Genomic DNA, 9,571 nt, shown 5'->3' on the forward strand with positions numbered 1-9,571 from the left:
AAATTCACCTCAACTTTCTGGTGTTAAAAGCACTTTTAAACAATGCTAGAATTGTCTGGCAACTACCTTTGGTTTACTATTTGGCATTAAGATTCTATATGGGTTCCGAACAAGCTAAGAGGTTGGCAGAATTCAGTGAAGAATTGATTGGATATTATTTCCCATTTTACCCAGATTTCACTGATCCTTTTAAACTTCCCCCTATGCTTACCTTTCAGGACCACTTGTCCTCTTATTACCTTTCTAAGCTGTTTGTCATCTTCTTTGGTTAAGATTTCTCCTGATCTTCATAATCCTAATGTTTGATACTGGGATATATCCTAGGATGTTTGTTACCATCTTTAGAGTAGATATCTCCTAGGTGGTCCTGTCAAAATGTGGAAGCACTACTCTGCTCTTTAACCATACCCCCTTGCACTTGTACCCTACTGATTAAATCCATAAAACTCATATAATTTCTGTTTCCTGTTCCACATGTGTCTAACCTGACACCTAAAACTATAGAACTGAAGCAGAACACCTGTGACCATGTACAGATTGCAGAGGAGGAAGTGCTTGCTGTCTTGAGGCAAATTAGAGTAAATTAATCCCCAGGACCTGACAAGGTGTTCCCTCGGATCTCGTGGGAGGTTAGTCTCAAGCTTGTGGGGGCCTCAGAGAGGTAGTTGAAATACCTTTAGCCATGGGTGAGGTTCTGGTGAACTGGAGGAAAGCCAATGTTGTTCTGTTTTTTAAAAAAGGGTCTAAGAAAAAGCCAGGAAATTATAGGCCTGGTGAGCTTGATGTCAGTAGTGGGTAAATTCTTGGAAGGTGGTTTAAGGGACCAGATACATAAGTATTTGGATCGACAGGGCCTGATTAGGGATAGTTAATATGGCTTTGCGCATGGTAGGTCATGCCTAACCAATCACTGTGTTTTTTGAGGAAATTTACAGCCAGGGTTCCCAGCCTGGGGTCCACACACTCCTTGCTTAATGGAATTCGTCAGTGGCATGAAAACGGGTTGGGGACCCCTGATTTACAGGAAACCTGATGAAAGAAAAGTAGTGGATATTCTCTGCAAGGCTTTTGACAAGGTCCCTCATGGGAGGATGGTCAAAAAAGTTCAGTGGCTTGGCATTCAGGGTGAGGTTGTAAATTGGATTCAACATTGGTTTTGTGGAAGAAGCCAAAGAGTGGTGGTAGACAGTTGCCTCTCTGACAGGAAGATGTGACTAGTGGCGTGCGGCAGGGATCAGTACTGGGTCCATTGTTGTTTGTCATCTGTATCAATGATCTGGATGATAAAGTGCTAAAATGGATTAGCAAATTTGCAGATAACTTCAAGATTAGGGTCATAGTGGACAGCAAGGAAAGTTATCAATGTTTGCAGCAGGATCTGGACCAGCTGGAATAGTGAGCTGAAAAATGCAGGTGGAATTTAATGCAACATGGGTGAGGTGTTGCACTTTGGGAGGACAAACCAGGGTAGGACTTCCATGGTAAACAGCATGACAGTGAGGAGTGTGGTAGAACAGAGGGATCTGGGAAAATAGATGCATAATTCCTTGAAAGTGGCCTCACAGTCAGAGAGCTTTCCTCACATTGACCTTCATAAATCAAAGTATTGAGTTGGGATGTTATGTTGGAGTTGTATAAGACATTAATGAGATCTAGTTTGGAGTACTGTATGCAGTTCTGGTCACCTACCTACAGGAAAGATATTAATAAGATTGAAAGAGCCCAGAGAAAATTTACAATGATGTTGCTGGGACTTGAGAACCTGAGTTATACGGAAAGGTCGAATAAGTAAGAACTTTATTCTGGAGCATAGGAGAATGAGGGGAGATTTGATTGAGGTATACATAATTGTAATGACTATAGTTTAGGTAAATGACAGCAGGCTTTTTCCACTGAGATTAGGTGAAACTAGAACTTCAGGTCATAGCTTAAGGGTGAAAACTGAAATATTTAAGGGGAAACTGGGGGAAACTTATTCACTCAGAGGATTGTGAGAGTGTGGAACAAGATGCCAGCAGAAATGGAGAATATGGGTGTGATTTCAACATTTAAGAAAAATTTGGATTAGTACATGGATGGGAGGGGTATGGAGGGCTATGATCCAGGTATTTTTCAATGGGACAAGGCAGGATAATAGCTCAGCATGAACTAGATGGGCCAAAGGGCCTGTTTTTCTGCTGTAGTGCTCCATGATTCTATGACAATATTTCTAGATCACCTCCAACCTGGCCCTGAAATTATTTTAATATATTTCATAGAGTAAGTATTCCACTCTCCTCACATTCTCACGTAGTATCTTGTACTTGTTGCCATTAGTACATTTAATGTAGTTTTTCTGTTTTTCACTTCAGTCCCTCTAGAAATGAACCCTAGAGTTGAGTTTGCTTCTTTTCCATGGAGCTTTGTTGCATATTTTCAATGGAAAATAAAGGGTCACTGACCTGAAAAGTTGAGTCTCTTTCTCTCTCCACAGATATCACTTGACCTGATCAGCATTTCCAGCACTTCTGTTTTTTTTCTCTCATTGATAGCATCTACATTCATTCAATCCTCACCTTTTAAAGATTTTTGTATTTGATAATCATTTGGCTGTAGTTCATACCAGTGCCATTAGCTTTTGGGATTGTTGATTTACTTTCCACCAAGCTCTATAAATGACAGGACTGGTGAGGCCTAGTTCAGGTAGGCTCAACGCGAGCACAACAGCCAGATGCCATTACTGTTCCTGGAGATTCCCAGGTCATGAGACAATTGGAGTCTACATATTGGTCAACACTGACTCATTGACTTCTACAAGTCTTGCTTTGAACTCAAACAGCTCCAGCATCTACAAAAAGCAGTCCAATACATAAAATAATATTCAGTATACAGGTAATATTCTTCTTTAACATAATGGGGCCAGGGAATATACTTGGAATGCTAATTAAATGTTTTACCAGTAGATTGCTATTTCAAGAATACTATACATATTCATGTCCAGATGATACTCTTAAGGATATTTTGGTTAGTTTCCTGACGCTGTGAACACTTAGATGTGTTACTATATTGCAGTGTGTTCCAATGGTGTCTGTTTTGGCAAATCAGAGCCTCCAAACATGTTCCTAATTAAGATATGAAAGTGCTGTGCCCTTCCAAGTACCCCTGTTGGGAGACACTTTCCACTAATTGATTTTTGCATGTCTGACCATGTGCTCCATCTGTGCTTCATTTCGGCTTTGCCCAGTCTACAGTAAATGCTTCATCAGTTTACAGGGACTGACATGGATATTTCCACCGGATGAGCAATAGGTGGCCATCACTAATGTGAATGAAATGGGAAAAATAACATTCCAACACTGGCCAGCATTTGCCAAGTTTCGAAAATTAAGATTTATTGTCAAGGGGACTGTGCATTCAAGTAAATAATGAACAATATGTAGAAATGCCAAGTTAGCACAAAATAAAATGCATTGTGTTTTACTCACATTTGAATTTCATTCAATATTTTAGGAACTTTCATAGCCTCCTCAAAATAGTACATTATTTTACAAATTATGAAATGGACTATCATCTACATGTCATTGAAAGATACCAATATCACTGCTGGAAATTTCCAGTTAATGTGGAAGTTGCTGTCTACATATTGGTCACCATGTACCTCGTGGTGGTCTGCTGTGCTTCCCAGTCATGTGCCTGCTTGCAACCAACCATCATTCTACCACAAGATAAAGTTCAAGTAATAAAATAATTTTATTCACTGTCAAAAGTTAACATTTTGTTGCCGAGAGAATTGGCTAAACTGACTTAATAGGCTGAACCTCGCTGAGAAAATAATATCATGTTAACAATGCATGCCGGTACTGATTTGAGGAGAACTGCAGATGAATTATGAGTCCCCAGAACTCTATATGCTTGACTGTTTGCTTCCAAAAGCAGCATCTCGCCCTCATACTCCCTGTTATTTTCTAGAACTTGCTGTATTTGCATATTAATTGCCCATTAAACCTGATACAGAAAGTTAAGTCTGATAATTAAGAGCGCAAATGCCCTTTTACTACATTAGAATTACTAATGCAATGTTAATCAACCCTTCTGACCTGAAAAGGGAGCCATTTAAATAGTTCAGACTCATTCCTGCATGTATTAATTTGATGCATAATAGATGAAAAACTTGAACTTTGGATTTAAAGTGATGAATTTTACTGTTGATATTGTTTTCCTTCAAAGAGATAAAGCAAGGTATATGTTTTGTATGATGTACCTGAATATGCAATGCCAACGCTCAAATGCTCACAACAACTTTGTTCACAAATACTTATAGTTATGTTTGGTAACTCCAAAACATAAAACTAATCTAAGTAAAAAACAAAGGAGTCCATAATGTGTGTACATACATTTTGACTTGAAGTGAGGTGTACACAAATGACATGGTGATGTGATGACGTATGCCATTCACGTATTTTGTATATATAACCAGAAAGAATTATATAAATATTAAAAATGCTTAATCAAACAATATGTTTACAGGATTACTCAAATACTAATGGAATATTAAATACACAGCATTCCTCCCTGCTTAGCTATAAACTCCAACTCAATATTGAAAGCATCTCAGCGATGTAAACAGTATACGATATAATACAACTATGATACAGACATCCATAACATAATAAATTTTAAATATTTTCACTCAGGCCTAAAGATGTAGAGTATTTCTTATGCTTGTGGGATAATTTTTTTCCCGACAAGCAAGGTCACTCTGCTTGGCGGGTGAAACTCGTGGCTGTGAAAACAATCTCAGGTTCTGAAGCTTCCTCCGTGGTGGTTGTAGGGGTTGACTGCGAGGCTGCCGGAAGTGGTTCCGACAGCTCTGGACACCATTCTTCTCCTTCCTGTTTCTTTTTCTAGTTTGTGCATCTTAATCTTGGGAAGGTGCATTTAATTCACTGGAGTACCCTCTTATTAATCCTTCTATTGCTCCCTTTACGATCTGATCTCGCCTCTTGGCTTCCTCATCCTCAACATCATCTGATGAATCCTCTGTTTTTGTATCTCCATTAACTCATTTCTTCTTGGCCTTCCATTCAGCCAGCGGGGCTTTGATCTTTGTACCTACTTTTACAAGAAGCTTTTTGTCTCCCCATTGAAGTACTGCCTGACTAACAGATCAGAAGCTCTCTCAGCTATGTTGCTGACAAATCTGCTGAAGTTGGACTACTGCTTTCGCCACTTTCACAATTTCTTTGAGCAGCATGGTCCTTCTTTGGCCCAATATTCTTTCCAACCAGAAGTACAGAGTTTTGCACCAACACCTGTTTGCCCTCTGTTTGGTAATGGTGCATGGAGGCAGTTGTGACATCATCCAATACTTCTATTGATTTGCTTTCAGTTAACTCTATTGCAGAGGACGTAGCATGCAAGTTGTGGACGGATCTCCAATCAAGTTGTAGTTGTTTCATCCAATTACTTCTCCACAGTGCAGGCCCTTCTGTTTTCACCACATACAATCCCAGTGTGGTTTGTTGTATCTCACTGTTACAAATGTCATTCCCACAGGAGTTACCTTTTTTCCACTATGTTCGTAGTTGGATAGCTGCAGGCTTCAGTTCAGTATCTCATTCCACAAAAAGTAATGGATATGGCCCAGTCCATCAAAGATAAAGCCCTCCCCTCCATCGAGCACATTTAAACAGAGTGTGGTCACTGGAAAGCAGCATCCATCATCAGCGGCCCCCACTACTCAGGTTGTGCTCTCTTCTCACTGCTCAGGAAGCCTCAGGACACACATGACCAGATTCAGGAACAGTTATTACCCCTCAAACATCAGGCTTCTGAACCAGATAGGTAACTGCACTCAATCTCACTTGCCCCATCACTGAGATGTTTCCACAACCTATGGACTCACTTTCAAGGACTCTAATCTCACGTTCTTGACATTTATTGCTTATTTTTGTTTTCTTTCTTTTAGTATTTGCAGTTTATTGCCTTTTGCACACTGGTTGTGGTGCGGTCTTTCATTGATTCTATTGTGGCTATTGGATTTATTGAGTATGCTCACAAGAAAATATATCTCAAGGTTGTATATCATCATTATCAGATTTTTCATCAACAACATGCAGATTAGTGCTCTTTTTGAAACTGTACCTGGCCTTTTCGTCTTTATCTCTTCCATTTATTTTTGTCTGCTCTCCATACTCCTTGTATATGTCCTACTGCAAGTTTTGCCTTTAAATTTGCATAGGTCTGGTGCATAAGAGCCCCTGCCACTACAGTAACACAGGCCAGCTTCCATTTAGATGCTGCAATTCTGTTGACGCTCACTTTCATTCCTAACTTAAACTCAATTGCATCTCTGTCTGCTGTTTCCATTGATATTATCTGAATGGTGGCCGATTAGGAAAAGGGGAGGTGCAACGAGACCTGGGTGTCATTATACAACAGTCATTGAAAGTGGGCATGCAGGTACAGCAGGCGGTGAGAAAGGCGAATGGTATGCTGGCATTTATAGCGAGAGGATTCGAGTACAGGAGCAGGGAGGTACTACTGCAGTTGTACAAGGCCTTGGTGAGACCACACCTGGAGTATTGTGTGCAGTTTTGGTCCCCTAATCTGAGGAAAGACATCCTTGCCATAGAGGGAGTACAAAGAAGGTTCACCAGATTGATTCCTGGGATGGCAGGACTTTTATATGAAGAAAGACTGGAGGAACTGGGCTTGTACTCGTTGGAATTTAGAAGATTGAGGGGGGATCTGATTGAAACGTATAAAATCCTAAAGGGATTGGACAGGCTAGATGCAGGAAGACTGTTCCCGATGTTGGGGAAGTCCAGAACAAGGGGCCACAGTTTGAGGATAGAGGGGAAGCCTTTTAGGACCGAGATTAGGAAAAACTTCTTCACACAGAGAGTGGTGAATCTGTGGAATTCTCTGCCACAGGAAACAGTTGAGGCCAGTTCATTGGCTATATTTAAGAGGGAGTTAGATATGGCCCTTGTGGCTACGGGGGTCAGGGGGTATGGAGGGAAGGCTGGTGCAGGGTTCTGAGTTGGATGATCAGCCATGATCATAATAAATGGCGGTGCAGGCTCGAAGGGCCGAATGGCCTACTCCTGCACCTATTTTCTATGTTTCTATGTTTCTATGATACAGTGGTGATGTTGTGATATATACATATATGGTGGTGATATACAACGGTGGATGTTGTATGTTGTATGTGGATGTTGTCTATATGGACTTCAGGAAGGCCTTTAACAAGATTCCACACAGAAGGTTAGTTAGGAAAGTTCAATTGTTAGGCATTAATATGGAAGTAGTAAAATGGATTCAGCAGTGGCTGGATGGGAGATGCCAGAGAGTAGTGGTGGATAACTGTGTGTCAGATTGGAGGCCGGTGACTAGTGGTGTGCCTCAAGGATCTGTACTGGGTCCAATGTTGTTTGTCATATATAATAATGATCTGGATGATGGGGTGGTAAATTGGATTAGTAAGTATGCAGATGATACTAAGATAGGTGGTGTTGTGGATGATGAGGTAGGTTTTCAAAACTTGCAGAGAGATTTAGGACAGTTAGAAGAGTGGACTGAAAGATGGCAGATGGAGTTTAATGCTGAAAAATGTGAGGTGCTATATTTTGGTAGAACTAATCAAAATAGGACATACATGGTAAATGGTAGGGCATTAAAGAATGCTTTAGAACAGAGGGATCTAGGAATAATGATGCATAGTTCCCTAAAGATGGAATCTCATGTGGATAGGGTGGTGAAGAAAACTTCTGGTTTGCTGGCCTTTATTAATCAGAGCATTGAGTATAGGAGTTGGGATGTAATGTTGAATTTGTATAAGCCATTGGTAAGGGCAAATCTGGAGTATTGTGTACAGTTCTGGTCACCGAATTATAGGAAAGATGTCAATAAAATTGAGAGAGTACAGAGGAGGTTTACTAAAATGTTGCCTGGGTTTCATCTCCTAAGTTACAGAGAAAGGTTGGCGTGTAGAAGGTTGAGGGGAGACTTGATAGAGGTGTTTAAAATTATGAGGGGGATTGATAGAGTTGACGTGGTTAGACTTTTTCCATTGAGAGTGGGGAAGATTCAAACAAGAGGGCATGGGTTGAGAATTAGAGGACAAAAGTTTAGGGGTAACATGAAGGGGAACTTCTTTACTCAGAGAGTGGTAGCTGTGTGGAACGAGCTTCCAGCAGAAGTGGTTGAGGCAGGTTCGATGTTGTCGTTTGAAGTTAAATTGGATAGATATATGGACAGGAAAGGAATGGAGGGTTATGGGCTGAGTGCAGGTCGGTGGGAATAGGATAGGATAAGAGTTCGGCATGGACTAGAAGGGCCGAGATGGCCTGTTTCCGTGCTGTAATTGTTATATGGTTATATGGTTATTATATGATACAGTTATTCCAACTCCTCTTTTAAATGGATTCAGTCAGGAGCCATTTTGAATGCTTTCTTGTAAGATTCCACAAACTGAATGATCTCTAAGTGCATCACTCAGCTCATCACTGAACTGAAAATGCTCAGATTCTTCAATTCAGCCATGTACACTGAAAAAGACTCCCTTTGCTTTTGATTCAGTTTATGAAACCTAAAGTGTTCTGCAATCAGCAATGGTTTTTGGTTCTAAATGTTCCTGTATTACTTTCACAAAATCAGCAAAGCTCATTTTCAAAGCTCCTGTTCTTTAATAGATTTGACATTGTGACCCCTGCCCATCCCCCACATGAGTCATCTGTTGTCGGCCCCCAACCAACACATATTCCACTCTCCCCTCCTACCCCTCCTCACAGTCCCCCACCCTGCTCTCATCACTATAGCCCTCCCCCACATGAAACCACCATGGTGGGCTTCACAGCTGAACAGGTGAGAAGACAGCTGAAACGTCTCAACCCAAGCAAGGCTGCAGGACCAGATGGTGTCAGTACCAGGGTGCTCAAAGCCTGTGCCCCTCAGCTATGTGGAGTACTTCGCCATGTCTTCAACCTGAGCCTGAGACTCCAGAGAGTTCCTGTGCTGTGGAAGACGCCCTGCCTCGTCCCTGTGCCCAAGACACCGCACCCCAGCGGCCTCAATGACTACAGATCAGTGGCATTGACTTCCCACATCATGAAGACCCTGGAGGGACTTGTTCTGGAGCTGCTCTGGCCTATGGTTAGGCCACACTTAGATCCCCTCCAGTTTGCCTACCAGCCCCGACTAGGAGTTGAGGATGCCATTGTCTACCTGCTGAACCGTGTCTACGCCCACCTGGACAAGCCAGCGAGCACTGTGAGGGTCATGTTTTTTGACTTCTCCAGTGCGTTCAACACCATCCGCCCTGCTCTGCTGGGGGAGAAGCTGACAGCGATGCAGGTGGATGCTTTCCTGGTGTCATGGATTCTTGATTACCTGACTGGCAGACCACAGTACGTGTGCTTGCAACACTGTGTGTCCGACAGAGTGATCAGCAGCACTGGGGCTCCACAGGGGACTTGTCTCCCTTTCTCTTCACCATTTACATCTCCGACTTCAACTACTGCACAGAGTCTTGCCATCTTCAAAAGTTTTCTGATAACTCTGCCATAGTTGGATGCATCAGCAAGGGAGA

Source organism: Mobula hypostoma, chromosome 22, assembly GCF_963921235.1.
Source record: "Mobula hypostoma chromosome 22, sMobHyp1.1, whole genome shotgun sequence".
NCBI lineage: Eukaryota > Metazoa > Chordata > Chondrichthyes > Myliobatiformes > Myliobatidae > Mobula > Mobula hypostoma.